This window comes from Pteronotus mesoamericanus, unplaced genomic scaffold (assembly GCF_021234165.1).
Source record: "Pteronotus mesoamericanus isolate MK-2021 breed Mesoamerican mustached bat unplaced genomic scaffold, CSHL_Meso_final contig_100, whole genome shotgun sequence".
NCBI classification, from domain to species: domain Eukaryota; kingdom Metazoa; phylum Chordata; class Mammalia; order Chiroptera; family Mormoopidae; genus Pteronotus; species Pteronotus mesoamericanus.
In genome coordinates this window covers 15,859,822-15,879,863 of record NW_026554999.1, presented here as the reverse complement: position 1 = coordinate 15,879,863, position 20,042 = coordinate 15,859,822, and the positions used below count along the sequence as shown (strand labels likewise).

The 20,042-nt window shown below is 43.7% G+C and overlaps 1 protein-coding gene across 1 annotated transcript in view; it reads right to left on the bottom strand.

Moving 5' to 3' along the window:
- Positions 1–20,042, bottom strand: part of THSD4 (thrombospondin type 1 domain containing 4) — a 546,728-nt gene that overhangs the window by 295,491 nt on the left and 231,195 nt on the right. The gene's annotated exons all lie outside the window — the stretch shown is intronic.

Below are 20,042 nucleotides of genomic sequence, written 5' to 3'. Positions count from 1 at the left end.
TTTCACCCTGGCCCGCAGTCGGGGGCACCAGCAGGCTGAAGCGACACCTTTTTCCAGGCTCGAGTTTCCTCTGGGCAGCAATGCCAACCAGTTAGTGGGACGTGTGAGGCCACATGGACACACAATTACTCAAGTCATTAACTCTAATGACCTGACCTAACCTGGTTTAGAGAGAGAAGAAACAGGTCTGCTGTCCTACCCAAGTTTTCAAACATGCTAAACTATAACGTTTGTTCAACACCAAAACCCTCCTTCCTTTGATCCCAGATTTGCAACTCACATACCCCTGGGGCCGTCTGTGTCCACCATCCATGTCCTCCCTGGAGAGTCATGCTGCAGCAGAGCCCTGCTCTACCCCTTTGCATTATTGTGTGGCTTTAATGTGGGGGGTGGTTTTTTGTCCCATTTTTAAACCTAGGTGGTCTTTTCCCAAGTGTCTGTAAGTCCTATTATGCATCTGTGGTGAAAGCTACCCAACGACCTAGACATTGACTTTGGCCAACAAATCTTCCAGATACCAGTTGGTGTTAAAATGACTACTTTCCATTTTCTAGTAGTTTCGGGTCTGAATTTTGTTGCAAATCAATTTCCCTCTAATTAAGTCTACTTATTTCTCAATGCTATTTTAAAATGAACCTAGTAACAGGTTTTACTGTCAAATTGAGCTGTTTTTGTTCCTGCCACTTTTTACAACTTAAGTTGAAATGACTATGAAATATTTATACAGAATAGGAATAACTGATAAACATCACTGTCCTTTGTGACTTTAATGAATTTGGAGCAAGAGCAATAATAATAGCTAATTTTTTTGAGCACTTGCCATGTAGCAGGTGCTGTGCTAGGTTTTCATACCTCACTCAGTCCTCACAATGACTCTGGGAAGTAGATTTTATTAATACTTCCATTTCTCTGAGGCACAAAGAGGCTAATTAACCTGCCGAAGGCCACACAGGGTGATTGAACATAGATGAGAGCCCAGTTCTCACTAATTCAAAAACCCATGTTCTTCACATTCTACTCTACAGCCACATAGGAACGGTGTTCAATATACCCCCAGATAACATGGTCAATCAGTAGAACAAGAGTTTGACACCAGTGGTGTTTAATAATAATATATTTGTTTATACCTACAAGAATAACTTAAAAACCAATCACCCTAGTTTCTGACTCAACCCAACACATAAGCCTTCTCCATCTCAACAGCTAAGTCATGGCCTGGCGACTGAGTCTCCTAGGCGATGACCGCCTCAGAGTATATGACCACGTGGGCAGGGCTGGCCACGTACTGGGGACCCTGGAGCCACGCTGTGGCTGCCCGCTGCTGCGGCACACCCGGTGACCCAGCTCGTCTGTTTGGCGTTTGCCTGCTGTTGGTTGGCCAAGCAGGGACCTGGGATTTGAAGGAGAATGAACAGAAGGCAAGGGGGTTTCTACGTAATCATCAAATGTGTTTACAGCCAGTCCCCAGTTTTCAGCACCTTTCCTTTAACCAATCCATTCACCCGGCCACGCCTGAAAGCCACCTATATTTAACTTTTCACCACCTTGATTCAAGAATTTGTCAGTTTCTACCAGGCGGTTAACATTACCAGTCAACTGTTGCCCGATCAGTGTGTGAGCGCCATCTAGACGTGAATGGAGGTAACTGCAGGTCACAGTGCGCACACCTGTCCCTGCAGTTCTTTCTTTCCATCTTTCACAGGCCTTTGTAGAAAAAGCAGGAAGGACTGCGTAATATCTTCAATACATGAGTTTATACTGGGCAAATCATGCAAATATGGTTTCTGCTTCTGAAGACATGGTTAGGTAAGCCTGGAAAAAGAACCTAATAAGCCTCATTTCTATTACCCTAAGATCATATGTACTGAAATTACCAAATGCCCAGAATGTTAAGGGAGTTAGAACTGAGAAAAGGATAGATTGTTCCCCAATCAGTCTCTGCCACCAAATTTCAGGTTAAATTTGGGCAAATGAGATCTCTCTGGGCCTCAGTCCTCTCGATGCTGCCTTCTTAACATTCTCAACGAGGATGTTGGGCAGTGTGATAGAAGCCATTCTTATAAGGCTTGGTTCTAAGATATAACACAATACTTCCATGTGACAGCTTTTATTTAGAAAAATTGTTTTTAATCCTCACCCAAGGATATGTTTATTGATTTTTTTCCCCAGGAGAGGGGGGGGGGAGGAAGGGAGACAGAGAGAGACAGAGAGAGAAATATCGACGTGAGAGAAAAACATCAATCGGTTGCCTCCTGTATGCACTTGGGCCAGGGATTGCACCCACACCCTAGGAATGTGCCCTAACTGGGAATCGAACCTGCAACCCTTTGGTGCATGAGAAGACACTCCAACCAACTAAGCCACCCGGCAAGGGAGTTATTCATTTTCTTATTCAGCCAATATTAGAGTATGTGCCACTAAGAGTTCAACCTCGAGGCACCTGTGGTCTGGTGGGGCAAGCTCCAGGGCAGTGTGACACAGGGAAGGCACTGGAAGGAAGGGGCAGTCACAGAAGTTTCCACACGCTGACTTCTTCGTTGAGTATTCAATAATTAGCCTGCTAAATCACCAGGAATGAACTTGGTGAAGGAGGGGAAAGAGGGCTCTAGCAGACTCTGCTGTTTGGCAACGCAGCGGGCAGCTCCCTTCCTCCATGCTGACAGCGCCCTGGTTTCACTCCAGTGCCCTTCCCTCCCATCCCCCAGAAAATCTGTGACTTCCAGAACTCCCTTTGCAGGGGGTGGCTTAGGATGGCCATGAGACTTGGTGCTGAGGGTGTCCAGAAAGGTTTTCTTCACTCTTAATAAGAAATACAAACAAACTCTTTTCTTAAATGTCGTAACATATATTGGATGCATAGGTTCAAAGTCATGACTAGCTTAAACATTATGGATTAACATTAGTCATGTACAAACACATATGCACCCAATATATGTAACAATATTTAAGAAATGAATTTGTTTGTATCTCTTGGATCAGCTGTGACGCCGCCGGGTTAAAGGCCAAAGTCTGCACTGAAAGAGCGGCGTGACAGAATGACACTGCCAAGTTATCAGGGACCTAAAAGATCATGGGGAAACTACTGGGAGTTTTCAGCATGGAATGACACATTTAGATTAATATTTTAGAAAATGACAGGCAATTCTGCACAAGGAGGGGCACTAGCAGCGATGGGAAGACCATTAAAGTATTTGCTTCACTTATCTACACCAGCAGTGACAAAGGCTTGAAGATAGGAAGTGATGAAGAACAAAATAGGAAAGCCTTCTAAGGAGGCAGTTTATCTTACAACCTCATCACCATGGGATGTGGTGGGGAGGAAGACGGGGAATTGAAGACAACGTTCATATTTTTGACTATGAATATTTTTGACTAGTTGGTAACTAGTTGGGTGTTGCTCATGAAGATAAAGGAGAAAGCATCTATGATACTAAGGTTATTTTGAGGAGGGGATTTGGGTGAATGATAAAAATAAATTCAATTTTAGTTATCCTGAGATTCTAGGTCCTTGCTGGAATTGCAAGTGGAGCTGTCCAGCATGCAGCTTCCAAAGATGGTAAAGTCTGGGCTGGTCTCCATGATCAAACTTGGCAAAAGTTCCTCACATTTAGTGCTTTGATGTACAAGGAAAGCACAGTATCCTAAGGAGCCCGTGCACTGTCATGGCAATGCTTCAATCCTATAATCATGAGAAGAACTTTCTGAGCCTTGAGCCATGAAACTAAATCATCATTTCTTCCCAGTCAGCCAAAACACTGATCTGGATCCTTTGACCCTCGGACTTGGATATCCAGCTCTCTACCTGATTTAACCATTAGAAAGATCAGGGAGTTTTCTGAGAAAATAGACAACCTCTGCTGATCAAACTGATGAGGAACAGACCATGTACTCTGGAGGTGCTTCTGTGAATGTGACACACTGTACTACATGGCTGTGAGGTCAGGGGTATCCAGATAAGACCTGGTGAAGAATGAACACATCATATGCCAGTAGCTCCAGATGAACAATGTTGCTTTCTATGGCACTCTCTTGGGTGGCTGAATAAAAGGTCCATTTGTTCACCTGAATAAACATCTTTTGAGCAAGTGCTGTGTGCTGACTCACAGTGCTAGTCAGTAGAGGATCCAAGATGAGTAGGACAAGGTTGGTCACTAGTTCAAGGTATTTCTGGGCATCCAGGGGGAGACAGAGATGCATATAGAAAACAGCCAAAAAAGAACTACAGTAGTCTTGAGCGAAGTCTTTGGGAGCACACCAGGGAGAGGCATCCACCCTCTCCTGGGACCAAGAGTAACCATGTTAGAGAGGAAATGACACTTAAGCTGAATCTTGCCAGGTGAACATCTATTTGCCATTTGTTAAGGGAAGAAAAGGCATTCCAGGTAGGAGAAGAAGGGGAAAAGCCAAGAGGCATAAAACGGAGACATGGCCTATTCAGAGAGCTGTACCTGGTTTGGTATGGCTGGAGTACACATGCGCTCTACCGGCAGAGAGGTAGGTGGGGGCTAGATCACAGAGCAGGCTGAATGCCATGCTAAGGAGTTTAACCTTGATCTGTGGACAATGGTGGGCAGGCCCAGAAGTAGGGGAAAAACTTACTCTGATTTATATCTTAGAATCTGTCTGGCAGCAAAGTGAAAACTGAACTGCAAGAGAATAAGAAAAGAAGCAGGAAATCCAGTTAGGAGATGCCTGCAGTGACCCAAAGAACAAATGACTGATGACCTAAAACGAAGCAACGGCATCCAGAGGACAAGGAAGGAGCAAACACAAGAGACTCGAGGACGCAGAACAGACACACCTTGGTCACCACTGGAAGTGGGGAGGCAAGAATGAGGAAGGTGTCCAGCTGGTCTGGCTTGGGAGACGAGCAGAATGGAGGGGCCACTCGCCAAAATCAGAAACATGAGAGAACGGGTGAGGTGGGAGGGAAATATGAGTTCGGACTGGGCCATGTTGAGTACTTCCAGGTGGAAACATACAGGAGTGACTTAGAGTGAGCCTAGAGCTCAGCAGAGGCCTGGCTGCAGAGGACACATGGATCCTCTCAGTAAATGTCTGTCTTTTGACCAAGAATTAAACTGATAAACAGCCAGACAAGTTGGGAATGTTGCTCGTGGCCACAGGAGAGATGGTATCAGTCCAGGACCCGTCAGACTGATTGCTTTAGATGCTCCACTGACCCCTTTGGAATGACTGATTCACAGTGTCTCAGACTGAAAGGGACCCAGAGACAACCCTCTCCAAGGCTGCACGCAGTGTGAACATCCCCGCCCAGCACCAGTCACCAGTTTGCCCACACCCTGCGTGAACTTCTCTCTGTGCCCACCGGCCTGCCATCCCCCATTCACCACACACTTAGTAGCAACTCACACTGTTTTGAATGCGGAAGGCATCACCACCTGAAATGGGCCACTCTGCTGGCCCCTTTGTTAAGAACTTCTTTTTTAACGTTGACAAAAGGTCTGTTATCTCAGAAAGTACCACCTTAGCCTTGGGGTGATCATAGGAGAGGCAAGTTTACAGTTGAGCAAAAAAGCATCTGATCCTCAAAAAGCCTATATAACAGAAGGAGTATGTGGCAGTCTTTACTTCTAGAATTTGCCTCAGGACCTTTCTTCCAAAAAATAAAATAGAAGCACTTGAAGAGCTTTCACTATGCAGCTTTTATTTTGAAATTACATTTGCCCACTGGGTTTTAATTAAATACAGAGCTTAACCATTTAAGCAATATTTGCTGTAGAAAGGAGTGGGGTAAGATACAACTTTGAGCATGGCACCTTTTATGCTTTTCAAAAGCAGCTCAGCAAACGGAATTTTTTATGTGATCTAAGATGCAGCAGTTCTACAAATGCCCAGCAGGGGGCCTTGGAAGTGACAGTGTAGAGTTTTTCTCCCCCTCTCTGAACTGAACAGACATTTTCACAGGACTGTTTCAATGCTTCTTTGCAAAATTTAAGGTTATCCCTCCACACCTTCAATTCCAAAATACATTGTGGCTTCCAAGAAACATCAAGAGCAGCAATGTTCACATACAGAAGGAGAGGGATCTGTTTCTCTGTTAATGACAGGCAGAACCCCGGCTGAGCAGAGCCAAGTCAGGTACAGGACTTGCAGGCAGAGGGAACAGCTTCACCATTTGGACACAGACAGCATTTCTGGGCAGTCCTACGCAGCCCAGGGAGGCCAGGTAAGGACGGGGAAACACACGACAGGTGTCCGAGCCTAGTTCAATACCCCTCCCCCAAAAGAGGGGCTTTGAATGCAAAAAAGGAAAACAGGGCAAATCTTTCATTCCCCCCCCCCCCATTCTGTATTTTGAAGGATTACAAACATAAAGGAGAAGTGGCAAGAACAGTTTGAAAAACATCCACACTCCCTCTCCCCAGATTCAAAGACCACTTGCCACACATGTTGTACACTCTCTGTCTGCTCCTCTTCTTTCCTCCACTCAATTCTATCAACATTCCTTAAGCTCAGTCAGTTCATCCTCAAGGGGCTCATTGTTCATCAGGGAGGTCAGACACATAAACAAATATGGACACCACAGGCTAATGAGAACAGCGAGTGTCTCAAACAAGGCACTGGGGACACCGTACAAAGAGCGACGATGGCCTGCCCACCCCCAGCCAGGGAATGCTTCCCAGAGGAGGCCTATGTGGGAGGTGGAGGAAGGAAAGGGTTTCTAGGCAGAGGGAACAGAGTAGAAAGGCAAGGATGAATCAGTCATGTGTCCAGGGGCTGAACAGAATTTTGTTTGTCTTGCTTTAAATCTTTTGCTTCCATCTCCTCCCTTGGTGCGGAGGAGTAACAGGAGTTAACAGACCAAGCTCACTAAGTGGGCCAGGCGTGTGCTAAGGGCCTCATATGCATCTGTTCATTTAATCCACACACCTTTGCCAGGTCAGCACCATTATCATCCCCATGTCACAGAAGTAGAAAACGGGGATCAGGAGAGTCAAGAAATTTGACAAAGGAGACCCAGCTCATGACTGGTGGAGTAAGTAATCACTTCTGCACTTTGTCTTCTTAAAGCTCCACAGGAAAAACATTCTTCCCAAGATGCCTGACACTCCTTCCATCCCTTTCCCACACCCTGTAGCCCGAGGCAGCTGGGCAGTAGCTTTCTCAGCCCCAGTGCCTTTGTAGGCAGAATGGTTTCCTTTACCTGAGCCTCACAAAATCCATATTTTCTCTTCATATCAGAACATGGCTCCTGTTGCTCACCGTTCCCATGACCTAGTTAGAGTCTTCTGTACAATTTCTACACCTGGTCCTTGTCACCAAGAAGACATCACCCTACTAACTCAGATTTTTGCCAGTTATTATCCCCATTACTCCTCTTTCATTTATTTTAATTCAGGACTACTTAGTCTATCACAAGTCCTGAATTACAGAATACAGTATCATGCCATGTTTTGGAGCATACTATAAAGGGATTATTATACCCATTATTATACCCATGGTATGTAATCATTATACCTGTGTATAATGCACATCCTTATTTTTTCCCTCAAAAATTTGGGCAAAAAGTGCACGTTATACATGACAAAATACGGTAATTCGCTCCTTTAGAAGACGCTTTCAAGGGCATGTAATTTCAATAGTGAACACTAGATGTCACTATCAACCAGTATCAGAAAAGAAGTTATCACCAAGAAGTGTTCAAGTCACATTTACTTGATATTGTGCTACATAATCTATAAAATCTGGAATACAGGGACAAGACACATACTTCCATTTACGAAACATTGCATGTTCCTAGCCTTACTCAGAGGGCTCAAATATCTTTAAAAAAAGCCTATTTTTTTCCCAAAGTGAGAAATACTACCAAGAACACATTACACACATTGGAACACCAGGTCTTGTACTTTATTTATATCACATATCTGAAACCTTTTATTGTATGTATGAAGTATGCAGATTAGGCTTTTAGAAGCTGATTTGAAACCCCAAAGACACAAAGATATTTCACTCAGGAAAAACTCATCCTAGCTCTCAAAAGAACGGCAAATTTCAAGGTTTTGTTAAGTACAGTTTTGGGAAAACAAGGCTAGCATTTGGAAACCAAATGTTTGAACCCAAGATCGTTTTACATATATGATTATATTCAGCCCCTCTAGATGCAGATCGTGGCCTTTACTAATCTTCCTTCCTCAGCCCTTTTGAGTGAGTAGGACATAGAGCAAAAAGGACTCTTTCCTCCTGGTACCCTCTCAAGATTCGGTTAGGAGACCAAGTTCAGAATATCCCGAAATGCTACAATTACTAGCATTTTGCTGATGATTGTGCAAATAAAACACAAGAGAAATAAGTAGGAAAAATGTACATTTTAAACCATTAGGAGGAGATGGGTTGATAAACTCTAAAAGATTGAAAGGACCCATATAAAATAAAACTTGTAGACAATATTGTCTATTTTCTAAAGGACAGAAAATAGTACCACTGATTTTTTTGTCCGGTTTGTTCTGAAAAGCAAATGGCTGCTAGAACTTTCTTAGTGTGTTTCAATTACTTACTAATTTTGTCATTTGGAGTACTCTTCATATTTGTAACTTCTGCTATACCAGTCCTAAAAAGTCATAAAACATTAGTTTTTCAATCAAACAAAAACTTATTGTAAATATGAAGTCTTCCTAAGGCCCCTAAAAACAGACAGCTTTTCCAAGTGACAATTGTTTCCATCCAAAGTCTGTGAGTGCATGAGCTCTCAGCAAAGAGCGAGCTTACCTTGTAACTTTAAATGCCGGATGTGTTACTTCCCTGTCAAAACATTTGTTCTGGTATTTGACATGCAGACTAATGGAATAGAACAGAAAGCCCCACACATACATACACACAGACATATATACAAACAGACATACATACAAATGGTAATAAAGAGCAAGCCCCAAAACAGTGGGGGTTAGATTTCTTCTAATGTGGTAAAGGAATAACTGAATAGCCATCTGAAAAAATAAAATAAAATCGAGTCTATACCTCACAGGATACATTAGGGTAAATTCCAAGTGGATTAATATAAAATGTAAAAATATAAAAGCATGGAGCCATAAATTACTGAAAGAAGACCTAGCAGAATTTTTCTTTTTACTTTAGAATGTAGAAAGTCTTTCTATGGCACAAAATCTGGAGTGATAAAAGTAAAAACTGCTAAATTCACCACTTAAAAAAATCGAAAACATCTGCATGGCAAAAAATAAATGAAACCTCACGTGTATAAGTCAATGATTACCCCCAAACAAGACAAACCCTGCAATTTATAGAATAAAAAACTCTTTCATGTATGAAAAGCTCCTACAAGTTACGAAAGATCAACAACCCAATATGAAAACAGGTCACACAAAAGGAATGTAAAGGGCCCTGGGTCAGAAGGGCACATGCTCTTCGGGGCTGGGACGAGAGCAGGTCAGGGGAGGTTCTGAAGGCACAAAACTTAAGATGACCCTGAGAATTTCACCTAATTGAATGCCTCCTGAAATTCTGACTGTCACTCATCTTATTCCAGTCCCTGTGGTTCTTAAACATATGAAAAATTATTCAACCTCATTCAAAATAAGATAAATGCAAACGAAAGCCACCCAAGACACTAATTTTTCACTAATGAGACTGGCAAAAGTCCAAATGTTGGACAACACACCACTCTCAGACATTGCTGGGGGGATTGTTTGTTGCTCCCACCTCTCTGGAGAGCAAACTGCTAACTACCAGGCATTAAAATCACAAATACATACAAATTCTTGATTCGATTCTAGGAATTTATCCTACAGATACTTGCGAACATGTAAAATGGCCCATGCAAAACGTACTTATGGCAACACTGCTGGTTGTGATAAAAGACCAGATACAACTTGCATGTGCATCACGGTTAAAGAAACTATGGTTAATTCAGTCCGTGCAGTGCTGTGCGACTGCAAAATGAATAAAGACATTCTTTAGATATTGAAATGGCAAGTTCTCCAAAGCAGGTTAAATAAGAAAAGCAAAGTTCACAGTCACAGGTGTGTGATATGCTACCATATGTGCCAAAAAGAAAGGGAAAATAATATGAATGGGCTCCTAGTTGCAGACAAATTTCTGCCTTAAAAAAGAAACTATCAAAGTGGTTGTTTCCTATTGAGGAATGGGAAACTGGGTGAAGAGGCGTCCCGAGTCGTACCTTTTGATGTCTGAGTCACAGAAATGTACTATTATCTATTAAAATACAAAATAAAAAAAATCTCTTCGTCTAGTACTATGTCCCCAAATACCTACTTCTATGTAGATGCACGACACCTCAGGATATTTTTCTGAGGCTCCTCTATCATACCAGCAATGCCCCTCACTCTTTGGTTTGACCTGACTTCTGGCAGAAATTTAAACACGACGCCCAGCCTTCATGTTAGGATAATGGGCTTTTCCTTCCCGTCTTCACTGAAGATGTCTAGGCTCTGCTGGTATCATCATCAGGCTTAGCAGCCTACATGAAAAAAAGCCTGACCTTACAACAGTGTCACCAGTGAGGAACATGAGCGAACTAGCAAGAACGTGCACAGGGACCAAAGAGAAAGGGGCTGCTGCTCCCCTTGCCCTCGTCCATCTGGGGGGACACTGCCTGTGGTTTCCATATGTGGCACAGGTCTCTCCACCCCTAGAATTGTATTCCGTGCCCTGTGGAACAGCATCTGTAAGTCAAGCAGGTGTACGATGAGTGCTGCCTGACTCTGCAGTGTCTGTACTATAACAGGTCTGACACACGGTGCTTCTGGCCTGTGTTTGGCTTATGGGCAGGGAAGGGGTGGATCAGGGCAGATGTGCCTATTGGGCCCACAGGAATTTTCCTGCTGAAGCTTCCTCTCATTTCTCAGTTTCAAGTCCCAGTCACCACCCCACCAATATGGATAGAACACTTTTTTAGTTCCCTTTGGGACAATGCTGCCCATTAAAGAAAGGGAAGGTAGAGGAACCCTATGTTTCTCTCTTTTCTGACACTCTGGTGCAGGAGGGGCCGCCAGGAGGGGCAGGTTGAACGCTCTGAACATCCTGCCCCACTCTTACCTGAGCAGCCCCTCTTTTCTCTGTGTCGTATTGGAGAGCCTGTCTCACCCCCCAGCTTGCTCTTGGCCCATTATGTCATCCGGTTTCCACGGCAGACTTTCTGGGCCTCAAGGGTGACTTAATGGAGTTAGTAGAGGGCTTTCTTTCTTTTTTATTTTCCAATTATAGTTGAGATACATTTTTATATTAGTTTTATATGTATACACAAGTAATTAGACATTACATAACTTACTAAATGATCATCCTGATAAATCTCAACACCAATCTGACACCAGACATATTTACTAGCATATTACTGACTACATTCCCTATGCTGTACTTTACATCCCCGTGACTATTCTGTAACTACTAATTTGAACTTCTTAATCCCTTCAACTTTTCACCCAGCCCCACAACCTCCCTCTCATCTGGGAACCATCAAAATGTTCTCTGTATCTATGAGTCTGTTTCTGTCCTGCTTGTTTATTTTATTTTTTAGATATATTTATTGCCATTTTATTGTTCATATTTTCATTCTTTTTTTTCCTTCTTCTTCTTAAAGAAGACCCTTTAACATTTTATATAATACTGGTTTGGTGGTGATAAACTCTTTTAGCTTTTTCTTGTCTGGGAAGCTCTTTATCTATCCTTTTAGTCTAAATGATAGCTTTGCTGGGTAGAGTAATCTGGGTTGTAGGTCCCTCCTTTTCATTACTTTGCAAAGTTTCTGAAGTTTCTGTTGAGAAATCAGCTGACAGTTTCACCAGAGCTCCCTTGTAGGTCACTAACTGGTTTTCTCCTGATGCTTTTAAGAGTCTTTGTCTTCAACCTTTGGCATTTTAATTATGGAGTGTCTTGGTGTGGGCCTCTTTGGGCTCATCTTGTTTGGGACTCTCTGTGTTTCCTGGACTTTATGCCTATCTTCTTCACCAAGTTAGGGGAGTTTTGTCATTATTTTTTCAAATAGGTTTTCAATTTCTTGCTCTCTTTCTTCTCCTTCTGGCGCCCCTGTGTTGTGAATGTTGACAGGCTTGAAGTTGTCCCGGGGGCTCTTTATTCTCACCTTATTTTTTAAAATTCTTTTCCCTTTTTGCTGATCTGATTGTGTATTTTTTGCTTCCTTATGTTCCAACTCTCTGGTTTGATCCTCTGCTTTATCTAGCCCACTGTTGATTCCCTGTAATGTAGTCTTTATTTCAGTTCTTTTCTAGTTCCATTTTTATGTTTTCTATCTCTTTGTTGAAGTTCTCACTAAGTTCATCTATTCTTCCCCTAAGCTCGTTGAGCACCCTTATAACCAGTTTTTTTAACTTTGCACCTATTTTATTGCTTGTTTCCATTTTGCTTAGTTATTTCTCTGGAGTTTTCTTCTGTTCTTTCATTTGAGACATGTTTCTTTGTCTCCTCATTTTGGCAGCCTCCCTGTGTTTGTTTCTATGTATTAGGTAGACCTGCTACAAGTCCCTGGCTTGGAAGAGTGGCCTAATGTAGAAAAAATCCTGTAGGGTCAGTACCACAACCTCCCTGTCACCCAAGCTGGGCACTCCTGGGTGTGCCCTCTGTGTGGGCTGTGTACATCTTCCTGTTATAGTTGAGCCTTCACTGCTGTTGGCATGTCAATGGGAGGAATTTACCTCTGGGCCGCTCAGTTGCAAGGACTGGCTGTAGCTGCTGACCACTGATATCTGACCACCATAGAGGACAGCTGTGCAGGACTTCCTTTAGCAGGGCTCTGGTAACTTCTGAGTCTGCCTCTTGAGTGTGTCACTTGTAGAGGTGGTTGGATAGTACTTTGATGTATCCTGAAGCTGTCTACTGGGGACGCTGGCTCTGGGGCCTCCTGGGAGGTGGAGACCAAGGTCAGCCACTGCCCGTGTTCTGCTACAAAGGGGGACACCTTGCATGAGCTACAAAGCAATCTGCAGATGGCTGCTACTTATGCTGGCCTTGGATGTGCCCAGGTGAGGCCAACCTGTGAATCAAGGCTAGTTGCTGCTAGATCCAGGCCTGGGGCCACTTAGCAAGAGGTATGGGGCTTGCTGAGACCAGATGCTGCTTGTTTGAGGGATTTTAGTAAAGTCCAAAGCATGAGCCATAATAGGCCATTTGTATGGAAAAGCCATTGGAAACAGCTTGAGTAGGCCCTAAGTTGGGTGGATTGGGGTCTCAGGGAATCACAAGGGCAGGGCAGTGTGAGCCAGGTTGATGGAGTGTCAGATATCCCACCCACCTGCCAGCTCTGTGGGGAGAGGGTTCATGAAAGGAACAATGGCCTCTGCCAGCACTTCTGTCTGGAAGAAAGCTGCCCCTCTAGCTCTTGCCCTGATGCCAGACAACATAGTCCCTCCTCACATGTCCCTGGTGCCTTTCAAGCTGCTGCTCTAGTGCTGGAGCTCAGAGGGGTGAGTCCAAGTAAGTCCATGGGAGCCTTTTAGGAGGAGCACTTGGGACTCCAGAAGCCTCCATCTCACTCCACCACAGTGTCTGTTGGTTTTTACAGCTGAAAATTAGGGGGACTTCTCTTCCTGGCACTGGAATCCTGGGTTGGGGGACCTGGTTTAGGGCTGGGACCCCTGGCTCCTCAAGGGGGACCTCCACAGCTGAGATGTCCCTCCTGATTTTTATCCACCACATGTGGTGGTGTGAGACCTGCCTGCTCAGCCTCTCCATCCCTTCTACCAGGCTCGATGTGCTTCTCCTTTAAATCTCTAACTGTAGGACTTCCATGTAGTCACATTTCAGGCAGTTCTGAATGAAAGTTGTTTTGTAGTTTAGGTGTTATTTTGATGTGGTTGTGGTGTGGAGGGCTTTCTATTGCTAAAGCCAGCATGTGTTCAGGAAGATGTGTGGGCACCCAGGAGGAACTAAGCAAGGCACCATCAGGAGACCAGATCAACAGGGCAGAGAGCAGGGAGGAGGCACTGACCATCCCCACATCTGTCAGCTCCTGAGCACTGCATGTGTACTGGGTCCTGGCTGGGGACTTGGCCTACATTTTCTCCAAGCCCCAGGAACCGCGAGGCCAGTAAGCAGTGTTGCCTCCACTCCTTATCTCCACCGTGCCCTCCTCAGAGACCTTCCCCGAAGTTCCATGCATGCCTTCCCCCACTGCTCACTATTTCAGTTCCTATTAGCCTCATAATGCTCATCAAAATGTGTAATTCTTGCTTGTTAATGGGCCTTTTCTCTTCATTACTTTTTCTATTAGATTTTAAGCTCAGTATGAAAGGAACCATGTTAATCTTTTCCATATTTTTATCTCCAGCACCTAGACCAGTGTATGGCAGTAAGCAGTTAAGATTATTTGTTGAATTAATTAATAATTATGTGTATTTCTTGGGTTGTTAATTAATAATTAATTATAACAATAATTAATAATATGTATTAATAAAGAAATCTTAACGGAGTTTTGTGTTAGGTAGTGGTCCCAAGTTTTGATAACGAGAAAAATCAAAAATAATGGAAAAGAAGTGCATACAATCAGGTAAATTTCATCAGGTGTACTTTAGGGCTGGGAATTCAAGAGGTCTTGTGGACAGGGCCTGGGCTCTAAAATGTCAATGCTTCATTAGCCCTATTCTTGATTACATGTATTAAGGGAGATTTCACAATCAGTTTCTGACTTGTTCTTTTGTTCGTTCACTCTTCCATTTTAAAAATATTATTGAATAATTTTCATATGTTAAGCACTGAGGCTATCTAACACTCCTTCTCCTTTAGGAGCTCAGACACATGTCAAAATAACTATAACCTAATATGATAAGCATTTTAATAGTCACAAGCAGAAAGGACTTTTAGAACACAGTTTGCTTGGAGTGAGACTATAAGAGGGAGTCCACGTCATGTCACATAAGCTTGGAATTCAAGCAAAGTAAAAGTTATAACCTTCTTCAAGCCTGAATGATGCAAATGTCTGGCAAAAGGGAGAAACTTTATCCACTGCTATCATTCTCTTGATTTCATTCAAGTAATGACAGAACTCTAGGTAAAGTCCACACAATAAAGCTGGTAACCAAGAGAAAAAACAAAAGCCACTTAGGGCAAAGAGGCAGAGAAATGAGCAGGGGCTACCTGTGTGGCTCTGACAGCAAAGCAGCAGTTGATAAAGGAGGATGAGGGAGTTCGGCGCCTTGAACACCCTCCCACCACACACGCGCAGGTGCGCACATCCACTACGTCATCCTTCCTAGTCAGAGCCACATGTGGTCCAGAGCTTATCTCTGAACATTTGGAAAGAGTTATCTTGCTTTCATTTATTGAATAAATATGAAACTGTCTGTTGATGTGTCAGGATATAAGCCCAGTGGTGTCCCCACTTGGGTAGGAAGTGTAAAAGCCCCGCAAACCTGCAAAGTGTGCGTGGAAGGTGGGCCACAGGGAACACCCTGTGTGGAGAGTGACAGCTGATTAGGGACAAGGGAGAAGTGTGGTGGGCAGAAGGGGGCTCTGTCCCTTCACCAGAAGGCACCCTGGGGAGCACACACTCATACTTGCTTAGGTTTTTCCTGTCATTATCTCTGAAGGGACTCAAAAAATTCAGAATGAGCAAAATTAAAAACAAGACAAGGGAGGCAGCAGCTTGTGTGCCAAGAACTCTCCCCAACCTCCAAGGCTTTGGGTTTTGGGGACTGGGCCAACGGGGCTTCGTGTCCTTGTTTTATCTGCAATCAACTGCCCATCCCAGACAAAAATGTGAAGACTCTGTGCTGCATTTAAGACTAATTTCATTTGCTGAAATCCAACAGACTGAGTCACCAAGTACCTTAATTCATTTACTCATTTATTTTAAGCACCTATTCAAAGGGTAGGCATTTTGCTAAAGCCAAGTGCCTGGAATTGTTCCCAGGGTGGCTGGGTGGCAGGTGGGGGCGATGGGAACAAATAGTTACAAGAAGGGGGAACAGTAAGATAGAACAGTACACAAGGGGGTCAGCCAGTGGCTTTTGAGCGGAGTCCATGGGGTGGATCCAGAGTGGGCAAAGAATGCCCTGCACCCCCCAGCCCCGCCGGCTGACAGGACAGCGTGCACATTCTCGTGGAGGCCCAACCCAGCAGGCCTGCTGGGTCGGGGAGAAACACGTCCCAGCCTGGCCAGCACCGGGGGCCCAGGGAGGCCTGGCAGCAGACAAATGATGAAGGGCCTGGCCTTTATTCCATAGGCAATGGGGCGCCACAGATGGAATTTAAGCAAAGAAGAGGCATGTCCTGATGTGTGTTTTGGAAAGTCAGCCTGTTTTGGAAGGAGGCAGTGAGAAAAATAAACTCAGAATAGGGGAGACCTAAAGCCTGTAGGTTTTTCCTGATCATATGTAAACTATTCTTTCTGTTTTAAAAAGTCAATATGAATAGCCCCTATGCAGCACTTAGTGTGTTCAAGTCATTTAATCTTTTCAACAGTCCTCTGTAAAACAGGGACTAATCATTCCTATTGATTGAGTTGTTGTGAAGATGAATGAATTGGTGAAATCATTTCCTAGTAAGGCACATAGCACAGTGTCTGGCACATGGCAGATTCTCAGAAATGATTCCTTGCTAGCTTGCATGAATCAGCTCCAACACCTTCGCCCCTTGAGGTTTTGCATCAGCCTCTCTATTGCAAAAACTTACTCAAGGACTGTATCTTTACCACCAAAGCCATTTTTTGGGTGTGTCTCAAGAGTGATTTTGACTATTTCAGAATTATTCAGGTCTGGAATCCTCAGGTTTCTGAAAGGCTGGTCTCCAGGGAGCGAATGTTGTTGGTTTTGTTCTTTCAAATGGCCCTGTTCTTTCAAAGGCCTGTTAAACCTTTGAAGGCAAAGTTTCATCTATTTTATTAAATTGTGAACAAAAATAATACATACACATTAAACTATAAACATTCAAAAATTTTCAGACATAGTTCAAAACTGAGATCAAGGTAAAAAAATCACAGCACAGTTAATGTGGTGCTTAATGATAGAAATTATTACTGTGATCTTTGTTAATTAGAAAATCCTATTTCATTCCCATAAATGATAATAATGTCTCAGAGACTGCTGCTCTGAAGACTGGCCAGATGGCTCTATTTGATGTCTAGAGGGAAGGGGTCTGGAGGAGGAGGGCAGAATCTCTGGGAGTTGTGGATACACGCTTCAGGAGAAGATAGGGCCAGAGTGCTCTGCCATAAAAGCATAGCTACATGGGGTCCTCAGTCTGAAGCCAACATTCAGTCTCTGTCAAGAAAGGAAGGTCACCCAGCACTGAAGGACTAGAGGGGGAGCCCCATTTTCTCCAGCCTCCTGTCCAAGGATGTCAGCATTCGCTCTGCCCCTCTTCCAACTACTGGCTCTAAGACAGAGGAGCTCCAGCAAGCAGGTGAACACACAGGGAGCGCTCCGTGGGCACGGGAACAAAGCGTTCCAGCTTGTACTGTGTGGGCCTGGGCATTTCTTTAGCTTGTTGTTGGGCAGACCTCCTTCTCCCCTAGGTACTCCTCTGGGGGTTTGACTCATACTCCAATTCAAGGCTTGTTGCCTTTCATTAAGTTTGGTTCCAGCTGTGGGTTTGCTTTTTTCAACTTTATGCGACCAGCAGAGACAGACACCTATGTCTGCGAGTGACAGCTCTCCTGGTCATGAGGCAGCCAGGCAGAGATATCCATTTGAATTCGGGGCTTCCAGTCAAATATTCAGAAAAAGGACACTTTACCCTTTGAAAGATACAAAGTAAACAGAACCTCACCCTGGGAAGCAAAGGTACTTCAGATTATTGAAACTGAAATTCTAAAGAGGACAGGACAGTCATGGTTCTAACAACTTCAAGGAGCGACTTTCAGGCAAAATCACAGAGAACAAATATTATGGAATATCAAAGTCGTCCTTGTAACATCAAATACTTAATCTACTCACATTCTGGGACTGTTTGTCTCAGTCCTTTAGCAATTATCATGTTTAAACTGTGTTGTCCTATAGTCTGAAAGGTTTTCATCAATTACTAAGAATCCATAGCCATGTCCTTATAAGTGTTTGTTTTTCTTTTATATCACCAGTTCAGAGACACATCATGCAACACTAAGAAAACATGCTTGCCCAGTGGAAAGAGATCACATTTCATATTGCAAGGCATTTCATCACTCTGTATTTACATTTCTGTTTCTTTGTTAAGTATGTTTTAATCAAATTGTCCTTTAAAACTTTGCTACACAGTTCTGGCTGGTATGGCTCAGTGGATTGAGTGCTGGCCTGTGAACCAAAGGGTTGTGGGTTCAATTCCCAGTCAGGATGTAAGCCTGGGTTGAAGGCCAGGTCCCCAGTTGGGGGCACACGGGAGGCAACTACACACTGATGTTTCCCTCTTTCTCTCTCTCTCTCTTCTCCTCTCTCTAACAATAAATAAATACAATCTTAGGGAAAAACACATAAAGTATGATCCATAGACCAACAGCATCCACATCACATGGGAGCTTGTTAGAAAATCAGACACTCCAGCCCTTCCCCAGACATACCCAACTAGAATCTGCACTGCCCCCTGAGTCACACTATGGTGAGAGAACCTGCCCCAAAAGGTGGTGTCAATCTCACAAATCTATAGCCTACCAAAAAAAAAGCAAATACTGTTGCATTTAAAAACTCAAATACAATGGGGCATAAGTGGGCACAAACAGTAACACTAATATGTACCAGAATGCTTACTGCTAGGTACCTTACATATATTAGCTCATGTTCCTTCACTCTAAGGCAGGAGGTAGATACTATGTCATCCTCCTTGGGTTGTAGATGATGTACAGAGACCCAGAGAGCTTACATAACTTGGGCAAGGTCACACACTAAATCAGTGGAAGAGGCAGGACTTGAACCCAAGCAGTCTGACTTCAAAGGACATGTTTTTAACCATTATACTGTAGCTCCTCCCAGCAGGCATATCCATGTCAGAAAACAACACAGTTCATTCAGGACTGGAACAAAAAAGCCAGGTTGCTTAAGGACCGTTATTTCAGGTTCAGTAACATTTAGAGGCAGATACCAGTTGAGCTGGACACCACAAGATTCTAATGGAACTCCCTGAGGTCTTATCTGAGGAAGGCGAGGCTCAGAGGGGATGTGTGAAACACAACAGTTTTTCCAAAGAAGGGGAAAATTGGAGGCCAGGAAGGTCTCAGCTTCCACTGTACTTCCCACTGTGCTTCCTGCCTCTTCTATACCAACTTGTAATTCTTTGGGGATTTTGCTCTTCCAAAGACCCCTCACACATATCAGGTAACAAGTGACAGCTTTTCCCTTTCTTACCTTACATTCAAAATCGGAGGCTATCCTACACGATGGCTAAGGGGGGAAGGTTGTGCTTAGAAATCACACTTGAATAGCTCTAATACTGAACACTGTGGCAATTTACATTCCAGGTATAACAGGAATCTTCAGGTGTAATAGCCAAAGCCTCCTCTATTGAGGAAAATCAGTCCTCTAGCTATTGAGCTTTAATGAAGGCAGAATCTCAGTCTGGGACCCAAAGAGTCATTTACCTACTTAGCTCCATGTTTACAGATGAAAGGAGTGCGGCAGTCCAGGCTCAAATTCATGTGACTGTGACATTTGTGCCATCTCATCTAAGATGCCTGTTTTTAACCAAATGTGCTTTCTGTCAAAGGGTAGCATTCCACAAGAATTCTCTCAAGTCCAGAATGTTTGCAAAATGTCAGGTGGGGAAAAGACTTCAGAAGTCCAAAGAGGCCAAAAATTCTTCCTGTTTAAAGTACAACGTCTGTCGTACTTTAAAGGGTGAGTGACAACTTTCATTTGGAAGTCTGCCCCACTTGGTGGGAGGCAAGATGAAATACACCATGCCCTTAAACATGCCACCTTCGCGGACTGTTTCGGGACTGATGAGCACTGGCGTTTCCATAACCTCCACTTAAGAGGTAAGGAAAGAGCTCTAGACCCAATGAGCAAAGAGCACTGTCCCTTTTGAAGCATGTAGTGTAAATATAAATCACTTAATAACTGAAATGCCAGAGTGAGACATGGTAACTCCCAAAGATCAAAAACACAGAGTGGACCAAGCAGCCCTGTCTT